At 38.4% G+C, this 25,690-nt stretch overlaps 1 protein-coding gene and 1 long non-coding RNA gene across 3 annotated transcripts in view; both read right to left on the minus strand.

Annotated features, from left to right (window-relative positions):
- The window catches only part of SLC2A13 (solute carrier family 2 member 13), a 482,259-nt gene that overhangs the window by 282,554 nt on the left and 174,015 nt on the right, over positions 1-25,690 (minus strand). The gene's annotated exons all lie outside the window — the stretch shown is intronic.
- Positions 14,837-24,534, minus strand: LOC122427348. Its single transcript, XR_006265398.1, has 3 exons — positions 24,386-24,534; positions 19,870-19,875; positions 14,837-14,849 (listed from the first exon to the last, which is right to left on the minus strand). It is a non-coding gene; the product is annotated as an uncharacterized LOC122427348 (long non-coding RNA).

A 25,690-nucleotide genomic window follows, 5' to 3' on the forward strand; every position in this document is an offset into this window, starting at 1 on the left:
GACACAGCTTGACTATATATAGCCTTATAAGCTATTTAAAATACTGAATTCATAGTACTCTGAACTTTCTGCTAATTGGAAGTGGTTTGACGGGAAGTAGACCAGTGGTTCCATATGGAGGGAAGAGTTACAAAGGGGGACAAAGCAGTCTTTGAGAGGCATGGATACGTGTTCACTATTTTGATTGTAGTGAGGGTTTCACAGTATATACATGTATCAAAATTTCTCAAATTACAAGCCTTATCTATGGGCCAGTTATTGTATGTAAATTATACCTCAATAGAGCTGCTAAAGACCTCATAACTTCACAAATAAAGAGACTTTAGATGTCCAGAGGACTGAAATGATGAAATGGATGGTAAGGAGAAAATTCAGATATTCAAAGTCCATGACCGTCACTAAAATAAGGTCACAGAGGAGTTATTAATTAGAAGAAACAACAGCATTTGTTTAAACTGGACCATTGAAGTCAATTGTGAGATAACCAAGTGAGAACTGCCAAGGATGCAGGATCCTTAGAAGTTCTTCAAGGTTTTCCTTGCTCTTACTAACCTCTTTCTGCTGTTTTATATATATGTGTGTGTGTGTGTGTGTGTATGTATGTATTTTATCATGTACTAAAGAAAACTTAAGGAAGAACAAGTAGAACGTATGTCTGATAAATTGCAGATGCAATCTGTGAGAGGCTTCCTCACTGCTAACAGTCTTCAGAGACTAAATTGTTATAGGGAAGGATGCCTCTGTGGAGAAAGTAGGGCCTTCAGTAGGGACAAGATAATCAATGCTCAGCTTCAAATATTACTCTCTCTGCTCCTCAATCTGAGACCCTACTGATTGGGCTACAATCAAGCACAGTTAAGGATGCAACACCACATCTTCTTCTGAAGGCAGCTAGAGAAGGCCATTCTCATACCCTGCAAGCTTTCAGGAGACAGAAAGTGTGCTGGCCACAGTGACCCCAAAGCTCAATGACCATTTCCAAGTCTTCTCCCCAACCAGGCAAAAAAGCTTGACAGTCTGATATCTAGCTACTACCAGTGCATGTTTGGGGCAGTCATATTTAATTATTTTATCAATCACCAAGTACCTCTATCAGCTTGAGCTGCTAGAACAAAATACCATAGACTGTGTGGCTTAGACAACAGACATTTATTTTTCATAGTCCCCAAGGCCAGGGACCCGAAGGTCAAGGTGCTGGCAGACTCAGTTCCCGGAGAGAGCTCTTTTCCTGGCTTGCAGAGGGCCATCTTCACACTGTATGCTCCCATGGCCTTTCACCAGTACATGTGCAGAGAGAAAAAGGAAGGGAGGAAAGGAGGGAGGGATGGAAGAAGGCGGGAGGTGGGGTGGGGAGAGGGGGAGAGAAAGAGAGATAGAGAGGTGTCTGCTTTCTTCATGAGAGAAGGTCCTACTCTCATGACCTCAACTAAACTAATTACCTCCCAAAGGTCCCATCTTCAAATACCGTCCCATCAGGCATTTGGAGCTTCAACATATAAATTTTGGGGCGACATAAACATTCAGTCTGTAACACCAACAGTATTAGGCACCTGTTCAAATCTCAGTGAATCTCCTAGTATTTCAATAGCTCTTCATGCCTTATGAATCATTTTTCATCATCAAAAGAGTCTTACCAATAAGAAAGAACATGTACTATGAATGAGGAAAGAAGCACATAGAGTTTAGGCAACTATCCAAAGGTCACAAACTAATAAGTATGGTACGTAGGGCTGAGAATTGATCTAACTTCTGTTCATGCCATAAATGTCAAGAAACTTTATATGTATACTTAAATGAGCTGATTGTCCTTAGCACAAAAAACTAACAAACATGAACACGATGAGTAACAAAACACAAAACTAAAGCACTTTCAAGATATAGGAATATACATACTTGGTGTTTATGAGACCTCAATCTCTTCTTTTTCTTTCATCTTTTTAATGGCCTTACTTGCCTGCGGCCATGAAATTAAAAGACGCTTACTCCTTAGAAGGAAAGTTATGACCAACCTAGATAGCATATTAAAAAGCAGAGACATTACTTTGCCAACAAAGGTCCATCTAGTCAAGGCTATGGTTTTTGCAATGGTCATGTATGGATGTGAGAGTTGGACTATAAAGAAAGCTGAGTGCCGAAGAATTGATGCTTTTGAACTGTCGTGTTGGAGAAGACTCCTGGGAGTCCCTTGTACTGCAAGGAGATCCAACCAGTCCATCGTGAAGGAGATCAGTCCTGGGTATTCATTGGAAGGACTTACGCTGAAGCTGAAACTCCAATACTTTGGCCACCTGATGTGAAGAGCTGACTCATTGGAAAAGACCCTGATGCTGGGAAAGATTGAGGGCAGGAGGAGAAGGGGACGACAGAGGATGAGACGACTGGATGGCATCACCAACTCAATGGACATGGGTTTGGGTAGACTCCGGGGGTTGGTGATGGACAGGGAGGCCTGGTGTGCTGCAGCTCATGGGGTCGCAAAGAGTTGGACATGACTGAGCAACTGAACTGAACTGAACTTCCATTATCCCCAGCCTTAATTCTCAAGTTATCTATTTCAAATTATTCATTTCAATCTGTTTTTCTCCATTTCTATATCTAGGGAGTTGAGCATCATTTACAAATAATTAGGAAAACAGGCCATCCTGGTTTGATGCCAAATTAAGCATTTCTATGAGTCAGGCCCTCCATGCTGGCCAGAGGATATCCATTCATCTTGAGTTGGCTTTCAATTACATTCCCACAACAGCTATTTCAAATACTCTGCATCCTTGGAACTCTGTTAGTCTCTGCAGCCTCTCAGACCAAATATTCCCTAGTTCACTTATCACACCTGAAGCACCAACCATGAGCCTACTCTTTGCTAGGTACAGAAACAGAAAGAGGCTCTGCCCTGGAAGACTTCATAATATTGGGGTGGGGAGGGAGTCACACACAGAAATGAAACAAGCTACTGCACACGAGTTTAAGGGATCTAACAGAGGAACATGTAAAGTATTATGAAACTGAGGAATAGGGAAGAACCCAGAAAGGGTGTGCAAGCTTAAGGACATGTAAAGAGAAGTCATCTTTTCTCTCCCCAAAACCTATGTTACCTAATTTCATATTAATACAAGATATAAAAAAAAAAGTGTCATTTGGCTATCATTCCCTCTTCCAACTTCCCATATCCAGTGAGCTGCCAAATTCTAATGAAAATTAATGAATATACACCTGAGTCGTTTCCACAAAATATCAAGAAAATTCTTGCTTTTGCTTCTGTGCCCTCCCCAGCTCTCTACTGTCCTGCTTGGCGCTTATCTGTGTCCTTGGTGAGACGGCATGGCAGTGGACAGTACTTGCACAGGTCGTCATGGAAATTCCAGCTCCACTGCTCAGCCGTTGGTAAGGTCTTTCACATGTTATTCAATTTTGCTAAGCCTTTATCTCCTCCTCAGTTAAGTGGACAGTGTAGTAGAACTTACAGTTATGAAGATTAGAGATAGTTAGCTTCATGGCATACACTATGTGTTATGGTTAGTTTACTTGTCACCTTGACTGGGTTACAGAGTACCCAGATATTTGATTAAATATTGTTTCTGGATATGCCTATGAAGGTGTGTCTACATAGGATTAACATTTGAATTGGTAGACTGGGTAAAGCAGATTGCCCTCCTCAATATGGGTTCGTGCATGCATGCTAAGTCACTTCAGTCGTGTCCAACTCTTTGTGACCCCATGGACTGCAGCCCACCAGGCTACTCTGTGCATGGGATTCTTCAGTCAAGAATACTAGAGTGGGCTTCACAAGCTGGACTCAAGATTGCTAGGAGAAATATCAATAATCTCAGATGTGCAGATGACACCATCCTTATGGCAAAAGGAAAGAAGAACTAAAAAGCCTCTTGAGGCTAATTCAAGTCAATGTATGACAAAAACCACTACAATACTGTAAAGTAATTAGCCTCCAACTAATAAAAATAAATGAAAAAATAAATAAATAAAGAGCCTCTTGATGAAAATGGAAGAAGAGAGTGAAACGCTGGCTTAAAAATGAACATTCAAAAAAACAAAGATATGGCATCTGTCCCCATCACTTCATGGCAAACAGACAGGGAAACAATGGGAACAGTGATGGACTTTCTTTTCTTGGGCTCCAAAAATCATTTCAGATGGTGACTGCAGCCATGAAATTAAAAGACATTCACTCCTTGGAAGAAAAGCTATGACCAACCTAGACAGCATATTAAAAAACAGAGACATTATTTTGCCAACAAAGGTCCACATAGTCAAAGCCTGGTATTTTCAGTAGTCATGTATGGATGTGAGATTTGGACCACAAAGAAGCCTGAGCACCAAAGAACTGATGCTTTTGGACTGTGGTGTTGGAGAAGACTCTTGAGAGTCCCTTGGACTGCAAGGAGATCCAACCAGTCCATCCTAAAGGAAATCAGTCCTGAATATTCACTGGAAGAACTGATGCTGAAGCTGAAGCACCAATACTTTGGCCACCTGATGCAAAGAGCCGACTCATTAGAAAAGACCCTGAGCTGGGAAAGCTTGAAGGCAGGAGGAGAAGGGGACGGCAGAGGACGAGATGGTTGAATGGCAACACTGACTCAATGAACATGAATCTGAACAACCTCCAGGAGATGGTGAAGGACAGGGAAGCCTGGTGTGCTGCAGTCCATTGGGTCGCAAAGAGTTGGACACGACTGAGCAATTGAACAACAACTAAGATCCTAAGTACAGCCATGCTGTTTTTTCCTCCAGTGTGCAGCAGATGATGTTTGTGATTACAAGGTGGTGCTTGGCATATATTCTATTTGGAAGAATGGATTGCTGCTATTGATAAATTCAGTCCCATGTGGTTCAATCATTGCTTCACAGTCTGGCAATTATGCCAATACATCCTGAAATTCTTCTAAAGAATCAATTTGCCAATTTGCTGTGTTCCGCTAATTGTCTTTAGATATATGCTCGTGAGCTGATCATGGTACATTATGGCCTGTATGCATAGACTGAATAATCTAGTCATTATTATTCTGAGTTGCTAAAGTAAACACTGTTTTCTAAGATAGGACTTAATGCTACTAAAATACTGTTTTTCAAAAATTTACTCTTGTTACTACCAAGAATTTTTAAGTTCTAAAAGTATTTCCTTCATCAGAGGTATCTATATAACCAAAGGCAATCAAAGCATAGATCCCCTAAACAAGCAATTTGCAAACAGTAGCAAGAGTAAGAGTCTCCAAATATAAGGAAAGCCAGATTCAAATCCAGCTCAGTTCTATAGAAATTATGTGACCTTGGGCAGGTTCTTTACACTTTCTGAGTCTCACATTCCTCATATGAGATAACATCTACTTCACAACTGTGCTCTGATAATTAAAGGTGATAATACACGTGTAGTATATTGCACCAAAACTCAACTAATGGTGCTATGATTTCATCCATCAGCTCTATAGAATTTATCCATAATTGAATACAATTAGAAAGTTTTAAATAAAATAGTCAGTAAATTGCATAGGGCAAACAAAGAGACTTCATTTTTAAGATTCCATAAAATAATTCAAAGAATTTCGTTAACATAAAAAATAGGTGAATTCTATACTTATAATTTCTATATCTTCTATAATTAACAGTACACATCTACACAGATTACTGATAAACACAAGGTGATAAATCAATAAAAATTATATCACAGGCTCCTGTAATAAATGGCATTTTTCTCAATTATATACACTGCCAAATTATTGAATTTATCTATTCAAACACAGATAAAGTGGAATAATCCTGTTTCCCTGCTTTCGTTTTAAATCACAGGTATCCTTTCTAGAATCTACATATTTCTACATTACTATTAAACATTTTAAGATAGATGAACTATGGTTCTAAACATTAATTACTTGCTTGATTAAAAATGTGTTCATATGGATATTTGAATTCTCTATATATTTAAAGATCTCTATTAACATCTGTTTTTAGATTCAAGCATTCAACAAATAAGTACCATTGAGAATAAAGATGAAAATCTAAAACATGATTCATATATTTCATACTGTTCTTTTTTGCTATATTTAGCCTTATATGTGAGAGTTACCATGAATAAAGATACCAAAAAAATAAAAATCAGGCCAAATTAAAGGGCCCATGATCTTACAGTGGGGCAGAATATCTAAAATCATGACTGTTCCACCAGATTCTGGAAGCATGACTGCTGCTAACGTATGTGGGACCTTGAAATATAACATTTTAAAAGAAAGAGACAGTGTTTTCTGTTGTATGATTCTCAGAAAATCATATTTACTCCAAAAATATCCAGGAACAAGAAACAAAAGAGCCATATCTTTAAGGTTGTAAATATACTTATTTTCTAATTCCAAAGCAGTTTTCCTGTCACAACTCTCTTTTCCTACTTTCAGTTACCTCTTATAAAAGAAAAAAGATAAAGAAAAATAATTGTATCCTTCCTGTGTTAAAAAATATGTGATAGTTATTAAATATGGAGTAAGAAATAAAGATGTTCTGAGGTGTGGCCAAGATCGCAAAGTAGGTAAACCCTGAAATCCCTCCTCCTCTGGAGACACCAAAATTACAACTACGTACAGAGCAACTACTGATGAGAAAGTCTGGAAAAAAAAGAAAAGATGTTTACAATTAAAGATATGAAGAAGAAACTACAGTAAGATGGTAAGAGGGGCAGAAGACATGGTGCAGTTAAGATCCATACCCCAAGGTGAATATCCCACAAATGGGAGAATCACTACAATTACAGAGGTTCTCCCCAAGGAGTGAGGGGGTCTGAGCAAGTCCTACACTCAGAAGGTGAACCCCTAAAATGTTTGACTTTGAAGGCCAGCAGGGTTTAATTTTGGGAGAGCCAGAGGGTTGGAGGAAACTGAGACTCCAGTCTTAAAGGACACACACAAAGTCTCACATGCTCTGGGGGTGCCCAGGGCAGAAACAATAATTTGACAGAAGCCCGAGCCAGATCCATTTGCTAATCCTGGAGAGCATTCCAGAGAGGCAGGAGGCTACCAGAGCTCACTCGGGACCCAGACCCTGGCAGCAGCCATTTCTGGAGCTTGTTCTAACACAAGGGTGCTATTGCAGAGAAGGACCACTTTGGAATCCTCCTCAGCTTATTAGATCCAGGACCTAGTGCTGCCTACCAGTCTGCTATTACCCGAACTGGGATGCATCAGGCCAAGCATCTACCCAGACAAGGACACAGCCCCAACCACCAACAGGCCTGCTGCCTTTAGACCCCTTGAGCCCACAGACTTCCTGGGACACGGCCTTGTCCACCAGAGGGCCCAAGGCACAGCCCTACACAACAGGCAACACACTAGGCCTGGGAACCACAGGGTCCTGTGGTCAGAGATCCCGGGATGCAGTTCAGCCCGTGGGCCTGTACCAGACATGCGGCCAGCTTTACCCACCAGTGGGCAGGCACCAGCCCCAGGATACTAGAGACTCAGGACCCACCCACCAGCAGTCCCATAAATTCTGGGACCCCCAGAGCCCTAGCACCAGAGACCCCAGGATGAGCTTTGTCCAACCCAGCACAAGTCCCAGGTCAAGGTCTCACCAACCAATGGGTATGCACCAGCTGTAGAATCCTCTGTGCTCTGATCCCACCCATCAAGGGATGAACAAGAGCCTCAGGACCACCAGAGGCCCACAGGCTGTGTCAGTACCCAACCCACAAACCAGCAGGCTGGCACCAGGGCAGGGAACTCAAGCCCTACCCCGCCCACCAGCATGCCAACAACAACTCTGAGACCCCTCGGGCCAGTTTCCACACAAGGCTGGGCATGGCAACTAACCAAGCCAGAAGCCATAAATACTTAACAGAATACCTACAGCAGTAAGCTTGTCAAACAGAACAACCCACATAGCCCTCGAGGCGGGCACCCACAGAGTATGTAGTTCTAGCAGTCAGAGTGAAGTAGGCTGCTGGGACACATAGGATGTCTCCTACAAAAGGGTACTTCTCCAAGGCTGTGAAACAGAATCACCTTACTAAATACACAGAAATAAAGATAGGAAATTAGGCAAAATAAAGTGACAGCGAAATACGTTCCAAACGAATAAACAAAATAAAACCCCCAAAGAAAAACTAAGTGAAAACAAGAAATCTACATAATAAAGAGTTTACAGTCATGATGATAAAGATGTTCCAAGAACTTAGGAGAAAAATAGATGAACAGAGTAAGAGGGTAGAAGTTTTTAACAGATTTAGAAAATACTAAGAACTAAAAACTGATAGAGACTATAATAACTGAAATAAAAAATATACTAGAAGGAATTTACAGTGGATTAGATGATACAGAGGAACAGACCAGTGAGCTAGAAGACAGAGCTCTGGAAATCTACTGAAGCTAAACATAAAAAAAGATAAAAGAAAAAAACAAAAGACAGAAAATGAAGACGGTTTAACAGACCTCAGCGTAGCATCAAGTGTACTAATATTCACATTACAGGGGTCTCAGAAGGAGAAAGAGAGAGAAAGGGGCAGAGGATATATTTAGTCATCTCAGTTTATAAAATTTCAGAAGAAAACAATCACCAATAAAATGTTCCCTACAAATGAACAAATTATATTTCCCAGGTCTGACACAACTTAAACAACAATAAAACCAGCTAACTGGCATAAATACAGCTTCATTTATTCCAGAAAGATATACTAAGAACAATATAGTACCACAATAATCACTTTAACTTTCTTTTCCACAAAATATTTTGTGACCTAGAGGAATCAACTAAACATCCCCTGCTCATGCGATCAATACTTAAGGCAAGTGAATATTGAAAAGGAAGTTTATGCATATTAACAAGCTGGTATATTAGTTTTACTTTTAAAAAGCTATTGGATTTGTGTGAGGAATTGCTCTTTTAATTGCATATCTGTTTATTGCTTCTGTGCTAACGACTCATCTTGCTACTTTAAGCAAAGCTGAAAGAACACTGAGATAACTACAAAAGGTGGGAAAGATTAATAAATCTGGGTGAGTTTAAAATACTTTTAAAATGAAGTAATTTAAATGAACAAAAAACAAAAAAATTCAAAAATAAATTTTCACAAACTTCTATTTATAAATACAGTGATATATATCCCTACCTATCTATCCATCCATCCATCCATCCATCCATCTATCTAAATGAAGGGGCTCAGCTTAGTAAAGGCATGGTTTAGGTTTCTTCATGTATTAGGTTCAGAAATCTCAATGACCTTTTTTAGCAGCATGCAATTTTCAGAATTCGTGGTCTATAAGGGTGATTTCCTTCAAGATCATAATTTTAGATAAATCTATGATATATACTAGCCGAACTACAACTCACCACTCAGTGAAATCCAATCAAATAGTACTACATCCAAAGGAAAGCAAAGGAAAACTAAAGCTCTCAAATAAAATTTAGTTTATTAACTTGAGGCAAATCCCTGAGTACTAAGGGCTGCTTAGGCATCTGGAAAAATGTCTTTTAAATTTTCTTCGCCCAGTTGTTATACACAGCAGTATAACGCATAAAATCAACATGAAAAGCTATCCTGTGCTATGGTTATCAAAATGGATTTAGTGAAAATGCTGAAGGGATGCTCACCAGGAGTTTTGTTTAAATCAAATCTTGGACATGAGAGGTATGCTAGACAATACAGCACCTATGGGAAACAGGGCTTTCCTGTAGACTACAAGGGTGTTAAAACTGTTAAACTCTTCCTTTTTTCCTCATACATACACACATATGTATGTTTGAATATAAATAAATATATGTATATATGTATATATATGTGTGTGTATTATTTATTTACACATACACACACATGCATAGAGAGAAAGGTTTTGTAGTTACAATGATCACCATTACAGAATCTTTGCAAAAATGTAGTTCCTAATGCCCTGTTTTGACCACTTCTTCACTCTTACTTAGATGAGGAAAATGAGATATCATTAAAGACAGAAATAATTTTTTTTTCAAATTGCTACAATTCTGTTCCTTCTTCCATGCTTTCGTTTAATTCATAGGCACATGCCCACAAGACTACAAGTTCTGAAAAACTACAGCAGAATTTCAACAGAGAACAATTGGCAGCAGGAAATGGTAGAAGTGAGTTCCACGTATCCTACTCTAGAAATGGTATGGTAAGAATCAGACACAAAAAAAAAATGTGTTCAATAAGCATAGCTAGCATCCGTCTTGGGGTCGCACAGAGTCGGACACAACTGTAGCGACTTAGCAGCAGCAGCAGCAAATAATCTGCATCCAGGGCCAGCTAACCTGAGAACAGATACACATGGTGAACATTTCTGCTGATCAACCCTTCAGCATTTTCACTAAATCCATTTTGATGACCATAGCATAAGACAGCTTTTAATTCTGCTTTTATAGTTAAGCTACTGGGTATAATGACTGGGCAAAGAGAATTCAAAAGACATTTCTTCAGGCGCCCTTGCTTTTAGATGTCTGTGGGTCTCTATCCTTATTTCCTTGGTATTTTTAACTTGTGATTATTTTTCATTAGACAGATTCTTCTAATCTTTTAACATGACACAACCCTAATTTTACTTGATATGGTTTAAGATGCTCTTCTAAATAAATATGGCCCTTGAGGGATGAGGTCAGTATTTGAAAGTCTACATATGGCCATTTTATTTTGAGGCATGTCTGTAGTTACCATATGGTCAACAGCAGTCTGTGAAGGGAGTCAGGATGTGTCTATTTAAAATACTGACTGAAATTTAATTTTCTACTTAGAAATGCTTTGATCTTTCGTCTTCTGAATGTTGGAACTTAGTGTTTTAAAAATGCAACCTGCTCACTGTACCACAAAATTCAATTACAAAATAAAACTAGTTTCTATACATTTCTCAGTTATGCATATATAAAAAGCACAGCATTATTTCATTGTCAGCGATGTGGAAATGTTTCTAATCTTGCTACTCAACTTGTTCACGGCTTACTTAGACTACATCCTGATATGGCTCATGATCCTTTGAATACAAAATTTAAATAGAAGTGAAGCAATGTGTGGTTGAATGCTTTTCAGGGATGTTCTAGAACATCCTGTCCTCTGAGGTTCCTTAAAACAAAAAAGATTCTAATACTGTTAAATGAACCTATTTTAGCCAACATTAATGTTAAAAATACATGACTTTTTATGTGAAACATAGCCATGATGTAATTGTTGTGTAGGAGTATAAACAAATGTTGCATTTGAGTGAGGTCTGTAGCTATTATAAATTATTCCCATTCATTATTCATCAAGCTACTATAAATGTTTTAGGAAAACATTATTCATCAAGTTACTATAAATGTTTTAGGAAAACAGTAAAAAGTCATTTTTCCAGCACTTTCCTAAAAAGTACTCCTCATAAATATTCTATTTAGCCTATTAGTATAAAGCCTTCACTTTACTGTTATAAAGCCATTTGGTCTTTTAAGGAAAAAGTAATACATCTGTGTGGGAATTGAATGGTTGTAAAGAGACAAAGCAAACTAAATTATTCCTGATTTTTTTTAAATGACATATTTAACGAGGAAATGGCATTTTCATAATCTCAAAAATATCTTCTAAAATGATATTTTGACTTAAGCGAGTCATGACTTAAATAGAATACCCATCCACACATACTTTCAACTCACTTTGCAAATTACCTCAAATCAAGCAATACAGGAGCCCTGTGATGGAAATTCCTTCCAATTCCTTTAGCTCCTTCCAATATAAAGTTCCTCAGTATCATTACCTGTTTCTCTTCCCCTTCCAGTTCAGTGAAAATAATCCCCGAGCCTCCATACATATGGTCCTGTCTCCTTCTTCCGCTTGGACCTTGGACATTCATTATTCCCCTTTCTTCCAGTTCAATCAATTCCTCTATCCCAATTATGCCAAACTACGATCTTATCATTTCTGAAAGAATATCTACACATAATTTCTCAAATCCTGCCACTCTAACTCCCCCACACTCATCCTCCACCATTCTAGTGAAACAACTCTCTCAAAAGGTCATTAATGATATTCTAATTACTAATACTAATAATTAAGTAGTCATTCTCTTTGATCTCCTTACATTTCATGTTATGGCCAATTCTTTTGTAAAACTCTCCTTTCCTTTGCTTTCTCCGATAGTACCGAATTTTGTTTCTCCTCTCTTTGTTCTATTTCATCGACCCTTTCTGGATCCTGTTCTTTTATCCTCCATATCCATGTAGGTATTCTCCAAGGTTTTACCCCAAGTCCTTTAAACACTACTGTAGCCAATATTTTTTACTTCTAAAACTTCATCTTTTAATTGAAAAAAATGCACACATACAAAATATTTTACTTATAACTCTGTACTTTTTGATCACCAAAGTAATATATAACAAATGCCTTGATGTTTTAAGAACTAACTTTATATAAACAACATTACCGCATTTGCTCTCCTGAAGAATATTTTCTCCTACTCACACTAACCCCTATACGAAGCCTCAGGTAAGAAAATATGTAAATACCCGAAAGTATTATTCCATGTTTCTTCCTCACGGTCAGTGAGAAACATATAACTGGTAGTATCATTCTTGTTCAGGCCGATAGGAGGCTTAGAATCAAGTATGGAACCAAATCATTACTGTTTATGCCTTTATGGTCGATAGTATATATCTACACAGTATATTGTCCCCCGGTATTGACTTTCTCTTCTAATTTTCAATTTCCCATATTATTATGTTTTTATTTTTATTTTAGCTTCATTGATTTTCTCAAAGTTCCTCCTTAAGTTTCCCAAAATCATTTAGGAAATAAGACATAACAAAATAAGGAAAGAAATAAAAAGAACAGTAGGTACTCAAATTCAAAATCAAATTTGTACACTTACAGTCATACACACAAAAACAAATATATCCTTTCTCTGTGTCCCTTTGTGGGGGGGGGGGGTGCGGTAAAAGTTAGGGGAAAAAAGTCTTTCTAGAAATATCACCTCATTTCAGTTTCTCTGCTTCTAATATACTACTTTGGGTGGATCAACAAATATGCTTCTCCAATGTCTTCAAACTATCCCCTACTTCCATTTCATACTTTGTGACCAATTATCAAACTGCAGCCATAATCATTTCACTCCCTTCTTTAAGATATAATTTCATTGTTTCCCCAACACTTGCAGACACTTTAGTATGGAGCTCAAAATAGTCTAGTTTCAAATCTAACTCCCATAATATAACCACACTGAACTTGTCATCACCCAGTTACACATACACTGACATCTCTCTATGCCTTATTCCAAGTTCTTCATGATTCCAGAGTGCTTAAACCAGTGCCAAATGTCCTCATCCCAAATCCTACCCAGCCCTCAAGGTTCAGCTCAAATAGTATCTTATCCAAGGGGACCTTGTCTAATCTGACTCAACTGTCAGAATTACTTGCTTGCTTCTATTTTTCATACACCTCTCATATCACTTATATTTTTATTTATACAGTGACCATTTTTATGCATTTCTTTATCTATCAATAGGTGTTTAAGCCCTTGACAGCTTAGTCCATGTGTTATATTTGTCTCCTCAGTGTGGCTTATAGCAAGTGCTCACTGAGAGATCACTGAACTGAATTACTGAAAAGAAAATGGCTTATATAAAATATTTCCTTTAAATGATATTCATCTAATAAACATTTATTTTTAAGGCCTAACAGTAACACATAATTTTAAATGTCAAAAGGTACAAGAAGTTTATTATTCATAAGCTTCCCCATCATTTCAAAATTGGCTTGCATCCTGTGAATATCTCTGGATGGATGAAAATCTCTGGGTTATAGATTCTTTATGGCAATAAGTAAATAAATATGTGGTTCCTCTCATTACCTTATGACTCACCAAAAATGTTGTGTGTGTGTGTGTGTATGTGTGTTAAGTCACTTCAGTCCTCTCTCTCTGTGACCCTATGGACTGTAACCTGCCAGGCTCTTCTGCCCATGGGATTCTTCAGGCAAGAATACTGGAGTGGGTGGCCATGCTCTCCTCAAAGATTTCCTGACCCAGGGGTCGAACCACATTTCTTATGTTTCCTGCATTGGAAGGTGGGTTCCTTACTACTAGCGCTGCCTGGGAAGCCTAAAATATACTATATATAAATTATACTTATAATTTATATTAGGAGTTGGAGCAATATATATGTCAACAATGAAAAATAAAGATAGTTAATACGTGTAAGACTGACTGTGATGCCCTCAGGTTGTTTCCATTCAGTTCAGTCGCTCAGTTGTGTCTAACTTTGTGACCCCATGGACTGCAGACCACCAGAATTCCCTGTCCATCAACATCTCCTGAAGCTTACTCAAACTCATGTTCATCGAGTAGATAATGGCATCCAACCATCTCATCCTCTGTTGTCCCCTTCTCCTCCCACCTTCAATCATTCCCAGCATCAGGGTCTTTTCAAATGAGTCAGTTCTTCGCACCAGGTGGCCAAGGTACTGGAGTTTCAGCTTTAGCATCAGTCTTACCAATGAATATTCAGGACTAATTTCCTTTAGGATGGACTGGTTGGATCTCCCTGTAGTCCAAGGGGCTCTCAAGAATCTTCCCCAACACCACAGTTCAAAAGCATCAATTCTTTGGCACTCAGCTCTTTATGGTCCAACTCTCACATCCAGACATGACTACTGGAAAAAGCATAGCTTTGACTAGATGGACCTTTGTCAGCAGAGTAAAGTCCCTGGTTTTTAATAAGCTGTCTAGGTTGGTCATGGCTTTTCTTCCAAGGAGCAAGTGTCTTTTAATTTCATGGCTGCAGTCACCATCTGCAGTGATTCTGTAGCCCCCCAAAATAAAGTCTCTCACTGTTTCCACTGTTTCCCCATCTATTTGCCATGAAGTGATGGGACCAGATGCCATGATCTTAGTTTTCCCGAATGCTAAGTTTTAAGTCAACTTTTTCACTCTCTTCTTCCATTTTACGGAGAAGGCACTGGCAACCCACTCCAGTATTCTTGCCTGGAGAATCCCATGGACGGAGAAGCCTGGTAGGCTGCAGTCTATGGGGTTGCTAAGAGTCAGACACGACTGAGCGACTTCACCTTCATTTTTCACTTTCATGCACTAGAGAAGGAAATGGCAACCCACTCCAGTGTTCTTGCCTGAAGAATCCCAGGGACGGGGGAGCCTGGTGGCTGCCATCTAAGGGGTCGCACAGGGTCGGACACGACTGAAGTGACTTAGCAGCAGCAGCAGCTTCCATTTTCATCAAGAGGTACTTTAGTTCTTTGCTTTCTGCCACAGGGTGGTGTCATCTGCATATCTGATATTACTGATATTTCTCCCTGCAATCTTGATTCCAGTTTGTGCTTCATCCAGCCCAGTATTTTGCATGATGTACTCTGCATATAAATTAAATAAGCAGGGGTGACAATATACAGCCTTGACATACTCCTTTGTTGATTTGGAACCCGTCTGTTATTCCATGTCCAGTTCTAACTGTTGCTTCTAGACCTGTATACAGACTTCTCAGGAGGCAGGTCAGGTGGTCTGGTATTCCCATCTCTTTCAGAATTTTCCACAGTTGATTGTGATTCACACAGTCAAAGGCTTTGGCATAGTCAATAGAGCAGAAACAGATGTTTTCTCTGGAACTCTCTTGCTTTTTCGATGATCCAATGGATGTTGGCAATTTGATCTCTGGTTCCTCTGCCTTTTCTAAATCAGCTTGAACATCTGGAAGTTCATAGTTCACATACTTTTGAAGCCTGGCTTGGAGAATTTTGAGCATTACTTTGCTAGCATGTGAGATGAGTGCAATTGTGCAGTAGTTTGAGCATTCTTTGGGATTGCCTTTCTTTGGGATTGGAATAAAAACTGACCTTTTCCAGTCCTGTGGCCACTGCTGAGTTTTCCAAATTTGCTGGCATATTGAGTGTAGCACTTTCACAGCACCATCTTTTAGGATATGAAAGAGCTCAACTGGAATTCCACCACCTCCATTAGCTTTATTCGTTGTGATGCTTCCTAAGGTCCACTTAATTTTGCATTCCAGAATGTCTGGCTCTATGTGAGTGATCACACCATTGTAATTATCTGGGTCATGAATATCGTTTTTGTATAATTCTTCTGCACATTAATGCCACCTCTTCTCAATATCTTCTGCTTCTATTAGGTCCATAACATTTCTCACCTTTATTGTGCCAATCTTTGCATCACATGTTCCCTTGGTATCTCTAATTTTCTTGAAGAGATCTCTAATCTTTCCCATTCTATTAGTTTCCTCTGTTTCCTTACATTGATCACTAAGGAAGGTGTTCTTATCTCTCCTTGCTATTCTTTGGAACTCTGCATTCAAATGGGTATATCTTTCCTTTTCTCCTTTGCCTTTAGCTTCTCTTCTTTTCTCAGCTATTTGTAAGGCCTCCTCAGACAACCATTTTGACTTTTTGCATTTCTTTTTCTTGGGGATGGTCTTGCTCTCTGCCTCTTGTACAATGTCACGAACCTCTGTCCATAGTTCTTCAGGCACTCTATCAGATCTAATCCCTTGAATCTATCTGCCACTTCCACTGTAGAATCGTTAAGGAATTTGTATTAGGTCATATCTGAATGGTCCAATGGTTTTCCTTACTTTCTTCACTTACATCTGAATTTGGCAATAAAGAGTTCATGATCTAAGCCACAGTCTGCTCCCAGTCTTGTTTTTGCTGACTGTATAGAGTTTCTCCATCTTTGGCTGCAAATAATATAATTAATCTGATTTTGGTGTTGACCATCTGGTGATGTCCATGTATAGAGACTTCTCTTGTGTTGTCATACTTCTTAGGAAATCATCTCATAAAAACTCAGTGAAAAACTTAAGGTATAAAATATGGTGTTCATTAGGACCTTAACATTCAGTTGGTCAACTGAAAGTTGTAAGAATCACATGGCAGAAACACAGAAACAGCATTTATGGATAAAGTAGGACAGAGAACACAGTCCATAAATTCCAAATCCCTTCTGTTGGGAAACATGTCTCCCAGGATCCTGCTACCCAAGAATGCAATTTATGCAGATATTGGTTAATGAACATGATTCATCCATTATAATTACTGTAGTTACTAATGACCTTGACTGTTATTTTACTGAGAAAAGAGGAACAATTAAAGGAGAACTAATTCATCTTCTCACCACCACAAAGGCAACCTTCCTATATCTTTACCCATATGTATATTGGGCCATCTCCTCAGTACAAGGCTAACCTCGCTACTTTAGATCTGAATCCTATCTCTCTGAGCCCACAGAGAGTACTGCTCCTTTAATAATTATCTTCCCTTTATGCAACATCAATTTTCCTTGTCTACTGGATCCTTTTCACTAAAATATAATCTTGATATAGTAACATCCATAGTGAAACAAAACTGAAAAATCAACTTTCAGAAAATCCACATCATCCTTCAGTTCATACCTAATTTTTCTCTCCAAGTTTACTGCAAATCTCAAGAGTCATATCTCCACTTCCTTCCCTCCTCTTCTCTTCTCAACCCCATTCTCACCAGGCTTTCATGCTCACCAATCCACTGAAGTTGTTCTTATAAAGGTCTCCTATTACCTCCACTTTGTAAATTCAGTGATCAAACCTAAAACCATGAATGTAGAAAACAGCTGAAACACTTCCGTCACTAACTTCCAGAAACCACTTTCTTCTGAATTTATTCCTCCGTCACCTGGATGAATCTACTCAGTCCCCTTCACTAGATCCACACTTTGGCCCAGATCCCTGATTTTCTCTCCAGGTATACATTCTCCATGGATCTCCTCCACTCTTATAACTCTCAAATTAACAGCGCCACGCCAACTTCATTGTTCCAGACTCACACATACAACTTTTTACTCCATATCTGCATTTGAATATATAATCATAACCTCAAATGATACTAGCTAAAACAGTACTCCTCATTCCCAGCAATTCACTTCTTCAGCATTCCCCTTTCCACAAAATAAAACCTCCATTCACCTAGCTGCTTAAACAATTAGAGGCATCTATCTCTCACACCAGGCAGTGTTCTCCATATTACAGCATATTTGTTTTCTAGCATACTGTTTATGTCTCTCACCAGACAAGTTTCTATGTGGGTAGAGCTCTCAACTCTAATGCCTATCCCCCAAACAGTTCATGCCTTGCATATTTGTTGAGAAAATTCTTTTGCTTCAAAAACTGCAACTGTTTTTGATTCAAGGCACATTTCAGTACCACCCTGCCTGATCTTTCTAGTATCAGAGTCAGTGGGGAAAAAGCATGTGTTCTGGAATTACAGATATGCCTGAGCTTCTATGAGCTCTGCTCTACTGCCCCACCCCCACTAGGATCACTATCCCTTGTCACGGGCACCATTTACTCAACACTTAGTATATTCCACAAACTGTGTTAACTTCTTTACACACATCATTTAATTCTAACAACAAATATACAAGTTGAGTGTTTTCATTTCTGCTTCTCAAATCACAGAAATCCTAACTGGTATACCCAGAATGTAGCTGAGGATCTGATTCCAAAGCTCCTTCTCTTAATATATTCTCCTACAACCGCAGCTTAACAAATAGCCCATGGCTTCCCACACAGTTATGAATGACACGGAGCGGACTCAGGCCATATCTGGCCTCAACACTAACCATGCTGCTATAATCAGTGTCCTCATCTATAGACTAGAGTGATGATGACACAAACCAAGATGATGTACTCACATTGCCTGGACAAAGCAAGCACTAAACAGTCACTAGCCATCTGTCCTGAGTTCTGCAGTTCCAGACTGCATTTTCAAAAGCTTCACATTATTTTTCAAAAATTTTCTTTAGTCCCTGGATAAACTTCCAGTATTTTTGAAGCACTTCTTCAATGAGAATCTAAATGTTAATGCTACAAAATTATTTTACAAGATATGTTCAAACTTATTAAAGTACCATATTTATAAAGCAACTTGTACAATTTTAGAAAAATAGCATGGGACAAGGATGAATTATCACTAAAAATCATTTCCTTTAAACCATCTGAGAAGTTTCATATTATGAATTTTGATAAATTATACTATAAATTTTCTTTTTGAACTTTAAAATAATTTTTCAAAGAAAACTTAGAGGCAAAATTCATTACTGTTGTTGACATTTCCTAAATCTCAAATTAATCAAATATTTTGTGTTCAAATGTTATAGTGATCAAGTGTTTTATGTGTTATATCCAAATTATAGCTCAATTTTACTCTGACATTAAAAAATTGTAAAGTTCAGAGACTCACAGACTTAGAAAACAAACTTATGGCTGCCTGAGTGAAGGGATAGTTAGGGACTTCGGGAAGGTCATGCACATACTGCTATATTTAAAACAGATAATCAACAAGGCCTTATTGTATACCAAGTGGAACTCTGCTCAATGTTATATGGCAACTTGGATGGGAGGGGGCTTTGGGGGAGAATGGATACATGTATATGTATGGCTGAGTTCCTTCACTGTCACCTGAAACTACCATAACATTGTTTATCAGCTATATCCCAATACAAAATAAAAAGTTTGGAAAAAAATTTTCTTAATTATAAAGTTCATAGTAACATCAAAAAGCATGCATCCTTTCTCTCCAAAATTTTTCTCCTATATCACATGACCAAATACTTTTGCTATGCCTGAAAAGGGCTATATTGCTGCTCACCATGGTGATCCTTTTTATAATTATCTCCAGTTGAGGCACACATTTAACAGACAGATTTGGAGAGTAAATTTTGCTTAGGCACACTGCATGTGTGTATATTTGTTGCTCAGTCATGTCTGACTGTTTGTGACCCATGGATTGTAGCTGGCCAGGCTCCTCTGGTCGGGGATCTTCCCGACCCAGGGATCGAACCCAGGTCTCCTGCTTTGCAGGCAGATTCTTCACCATCTGAGCCACCAGGGAAGCCCCAGGCACACTGTTTACTTTCTGTTAAATAGTAGTGTTTAAAAATTAAGGTAGAGGAGAAATACAATTACTCCCTCCGCCCGGCTTGTGGGTGTGTGCACTAGGTTGCTTTGTTCGTGCCTGACCCTATAGACTGTAGCCCACCAGGCTCCTCTGTCCATGGGATTCTCTAGGTGAGCACACTGGAGTGGGCTGCCACACCCTCCTCCAGGGTGCAGGGAGCCGGCCTGAACGTACAGGCCCCTTACGGCCCTAAGAGAGAACAAGGGGTCTCTCTTTGTCCTGCCACCCCTTCTTGTTAAAGTATAGACTGGCATTTGTCTCCTTCAAGGAAAAAACACCCCGGTGACCTTTTGCCTGTTTTCCTGGTGCTGATAAACTCGTCATGCTTGAACCTGTTAATGTTCTATTGATGAAGCCTGTTTTCTATCTAATGTTCTATTGATCTTAATCATGTTGAGCGCTAGGGTAATTAATGCTTTACTGATCTTAAGTGTGGGAATTTAAAACATCTGTAGCTCTGCACGTATGCAAACCCTCAATCTATTCTTAGTAACTCCTGTTAGCATATATATAGGCGTGGTATTCTTCAATAAAGTTGGCGGAGTCAGACGCAAGCGGACTCCGTCCCTCTCAACCCCATCTTTCTGAGTCTTCTTTTCTTAGGTACTCTGGTAATTGCGTTCTCGACCAGTTCGTTTGCCGGCAGGCTCCGGCACCAGGGGATCTTCCTGACACAGGGTTCGAACTCATATCTCCTGCAACTCCTGCATTGCAGGTGGATTCTTTACTGCTGAGCCACTGGGAAAGCCCTGGCTTACACTTTGTTAATTTGCTATGGATTAGGAAGAAAATAATGCCCCGAGGAGCAGACCAAGAAAGCTTTGTACTCCCTTCCCTGGTGGCTCAGATGATAAAGAATCTGCCTGTGATACAGGAAACCTGGGTTCGATTCCTGGGTCAGGTAGAAACCCCGGAGAAGGAAATGGCAATCCACTCCTGTATTCCTGCCTGGAAAATTCCATGGACAGAGGAGCCTGGTGGGCTACAGTCCATGGGGTTGCAAAGAGGTGGACATGACTTAACGACAACAGTATTAAACCAACGCAGTAATTTTAACTACACACATCCTGTCTGCATTTTGAATTCCCATACTAAAGTAAGTCCTTGTTATACGCTTTATTCAAGTAACTACTTGGAGAGTGCACAGATATATATTTTTACTATATCTGTGCCACTAAAAGGTAGTGAAATTTTTTCTAAATTTCTCCATTTAAGATTCCATTAATTTTAATTGAAGCTTCCCATTCCCTGCTTATCCTTGGCAGATAAAACAGTTTGGAGATTGTAGCCAAATGTAAGATTTCCTAGGAGGAATCTGAAAATAAGTTATAAGTATTTAAGTAAGCCACATGTCTCAAGATTTACTTATATGATCAGAGCAGCTTTCCAAACTTCAAACAACCTATGCACAGAACAGATGTAGCTCTTTAAGCAAATGTTTTTATTTCATTTTCTACTAACAAGCATCACAAATGGATACAGCAACCCTAAAGAGGCAAAGTATACACATTTTCAACAATGTATATTTCTTAGAAATCCTGAGTCATAAACAAACATCAAATCATGTTCTTAAATTTGAGCATTCTAAATAATTATATGTACTAACAGCAGACTAGGAATGCTCCCTTCTAGGTTAAATATCCAAATATAACAACTCATGCATCATTGGAACAATGACACCATTTAGAAACATGAATCACATAGGAGACGCAATTGTGACAGGTGTCACTTGCTCAGGAGTTCATCTTCCTGTCTTCTAACAGGACAGAAAACAGATCTTGAAATAACAGCTCCCTTGAAAATATAGTTTCAGGTACCCATTATGACCACACCAAAGTAAGTTCTTTCTAGTCACCATCAAATGCAATCTATCATCATCATCAGGACTGTAATAACTGCTAGGCTCAAAGATAAATTAAATATGTTCCTTGCCCTCAAGAAACTTACACTTGAGGTCGCATTGATCACAGTGGGATGTGATAAGAGCCACAGAAAGTGAATGAATGACCTGAGAGTTGAGAACAGAAGACAGCTATTCTAACTGAAGTTGACTATAAATGAACACATGCATAACTCCATTGATTATTTTCTAGTGATTATTTATTAGTTTCATGATTCAAGTTACAATCGGTAACTTTCATCAACGTTATTTAGAGAAACATTTATTTCTCTACCCCTAATCCTACCATTGGTATCTACGTAATACACTAACATGTTTTACCAAAAAATTAAATTAAAAAAAAATCAGAAAGGAAAACAAAAAGCAACATATGTATTTTAAGCTAATGACTGGATTTTGTTAGGTTTGATACCTACAGTAAAAGAGGGGGCTGAAAGGATAAGAGAGATGAAGGTTGGTGGGGGCTAATATTTATTCAATTTCTACTAGATTTAAGCTCCATGCAAATTAATCTGCACTGCTACTTAAGATAGTTGTAATATGACCTCATTTGGCAGATTAGAAAAATAAGGCTCAGAGAGACAAAGCAACTTTTTCAATATTAAACAGCTGCTGCTGCTCCTAAGTCGCTTCAGTAGTGTCCGACTCTGTGCGACCCCATAGACGGCAGCCCACCAGGCTCCCCGTCCCTGGGATTCTCAAGGCAAGAACACTGGAGTGGGTTGCCATTTCCTTCTCCAATGCATGAAAGTGAAAAGGGAAAGTGAAGTTGCTCTAGTAAATGCAAAAGCCAATGCCTATCTGACTTCAAAGTCCAAAAAAAACCATAATCTTTCCACATGGCAAACTATTTCTCTAATTTCTTTCAGACATTAAACAAGCAACTGAGCCAAACAGAACATTTATTATTACAGATTTTTTTTTCCATTTATGATTATAGAGATTTTTTCCCCCCTCAATCTTCATTTTCCCTAAAAGAAAAAGCAGTGGACTAGGCTCTCAAAAAGAAGTACAGTCTTTTTCTATTTGTATTACATTAAAAATGGTTATGAAGTAATGTGCATGATTTTTGAAGAAACATATTAGAACTTCAAATTTTTTTCCTTCAAAGTCACCTTGGGAAGGAAGTTACACAGTCATTTCACTGATAATAATACAGCTCAAAGTATTTCTGAAAATCTTTTAGAATCATCTTCAGCACCAGTGGTACACTTTGGATATCTTTAGGGTCACAAGGTTCCATCCTTTGCAAAAGGATTTTGCTTTTGAGTGGAGTCACCCAAAGGCAGGCCTTATTGATAATCAAGATGGCTTGTTTAGTTGAGTAAAAAGCATTTGAGATGGAAAAGAAGTGCCAATAAATTAACGAGCTATGCCAAGTTATTCCATAATCTTTGCCTGCTTTAAATACCCATCCCCTTATATCTAAATTATCTTTATGAGCATGTTTCTTTTCTTTATGTTAATAGTTCTCCTGCCTGACTTCAGGCTCTACTACAAGACAGTATGGTACTGGCACAAAGATAGAAATATAGATCAATGGAACAGAATAGAAAGCTCAGTACTACTTTTAAAGCATTTAATGTGTGTACTTTTTATTAATGCTGTCTCCTCTACTCCATTATAAGCTTTTGAGCTCAGTAACCATGTGGTTTTGTCACCATAGTATATCTGAAACCTAAAGAGAACTGATAAAGTAAGAATACAGTAAATGTTTGATGAGTGAGTGAATGGAACATACTGTTTTGTGACTCAAGAACTGGCTTTCAAGATAATTCTAATAAAAGTAGAAGTCTTCTGAGCAACAAATGGCAGTATCACTAAAATATAGTTCTCCCTCAAAATGAGAGAACAGGTAAATTCTTCTTGATTAAAAATTAGAGTCACAGGCTGTCTTGAATAAACTTCACAAAGTAGCATAATAAAGCAACAATAAATGTAATATTTGATAAACAAGAGGGTTCAATGAAGAAAAAGGATACAGGAATAGTTTTTTGATTTAATTTTTGTTTATACTCAATATAAATATAAATTTCTGGTACAGAAAATGTGAATCAATATCCTATAGTATATATATGTATGCATAAAGTAAATTACTAGAAAATCATTACTATCACTGATTATAAAGGTTTAATGCAGAAATTCTAGGTAATTAACATCCAGTAAATAATCCAACTATTTTTAAAGTGTTTATTTTAAAATCAAAACCATTTATTTCTTTAATAATGTTTAATAAAAAGTAGTCATTGTTTCCTTCAGATCATTTTTCAAGTGTACAATGTCTTTGTTGACTAAAGAGTGAGAGTATTCTATACGGATTAATGATGTTTAACATATTTATGGCTTTCAAAGCAACGAAACAAACAGCTAGCAGACAAACAGCTTTTCACAAGCTGCTCATAACTGCCAGAGATCTGGTGTCATATAACTGCAAAGATGGAAGAAGTAATCTATAGAATATAACTCAGGAAATAAAGAATAAGTTTAACATAATTTTTAAGCTCTTCAAAACAAGAATGTCAAAATAGGAATGCCAAATCCATCAAATTGCCTCTTCAACCTACAGTTGTCGTTTTCAATCACTCAGTTACATCTGACTATTTGAGACCTCATGGACTGCAGCACGCCAGGCTTCCCTGTCCTTCACTATCTCCGGGAGATTGCTCAAACTCATGTCATTGAGTCCATGACGCCATCCAACCATGTCATCCTCTGCCACCCCCTTCTCCTCCTGCCCTCAATCTTTCCCACCATCAGGGTCTCTTCCAGTGAGTTGGCTCTTCATCTCAGGGGACCAAAGTACTGGAACTTCTTCCAATGAATATTCAGGACTGATTTCCTTTAGGATAGACTGGTTAGATCTCCTTGATGTCCAAGGAACTCGCAAGAGTCTTCTCCAGCAACACAGTTCAAAAGTATCAATCCTCCGATCATCAGCCTCCTTTATGGTCCAATCCTCACATCCATACATGACTACTGGAAAAACCGTAGCTTTGACTATATGGACCTTTGTCGACAAAATGATGTCTCTGCTTTTTAATATGCTGTCTAGGTGTATCATAGCTTTTCTTTGAAGGAGCAAGCATCTTTTAATTTCATGGCTGCAGTCACCATCTCCAGTGATTTTTGGAACCCCCAAAAATAAAGCCTATCACTGCTTCCATTGTTTCCCCATCTATTTGTCATGAAGTAATGGTTTTTTGAATGTTGAGTTTTAAGCCAGCTTTTTCACTCTCCTTTTTCACCCTCATCAAGAAACTCTTTAGCTCTTCACTTTCTGCCATAAGGGTGATGTCATCTGCATATCTGAAGTTCCTGATATTTCTCCCAGCAATCTTGATTCCAGCTTGTGTTTCATCCAGCCCAGCATTTCACATGATGTACCCCGCATAGAAGTTAAATAAGCAGGGTGACAACATACAGCCTTGATGTATTCCTTTCCCAATTTTGAACCAGTTCGTTGTTCCATGTCTGGTTCCAACTGTTGCTTCTTGATCTGCATATAGGTTTCTCAGGAGGCAGGTAAGGTAGGTTGCCCACCTACATATAAGTAGTTACACGTGTAGGTAGCTTACCTACCTACCTACATAGATGTAAGTTAACCTACCTACATATAAGGTAGGTTACTTATATGTTTTGAAGAGGGCTGTATGGAAATAATTTTATAATAATAATAATATAATTAAGGTCAATAACATGGAAAATTCCCAAAAATGAGAAACAGGGGAGACAATCTCCAGAATTATAATCTAGAAGAAATCACTCTTATATAGTCTTGCTTCTCTTCTGCTGTACTTTATATAGTGCTCATTTCTACTGTTTCTCACATGCTAGTAAAGTAATGTTCAAAATTCTCTAAGTCAGGCTTC

This window comes from Cervus canadensis, chromosome 25 (genome assembly GCF_019320065.1).
Source record: "Cervus canadensis isolate Bull #8, Minnesota chromosome 25, ASM1932006v1, whole genome shotgun sequence".
Taxonomy (NCBI): Eukaryota; Metazoa; Chordata; class Mammalia; order Artiodactyla; family Cervidae; genus Cervus; species Cervus canadensis.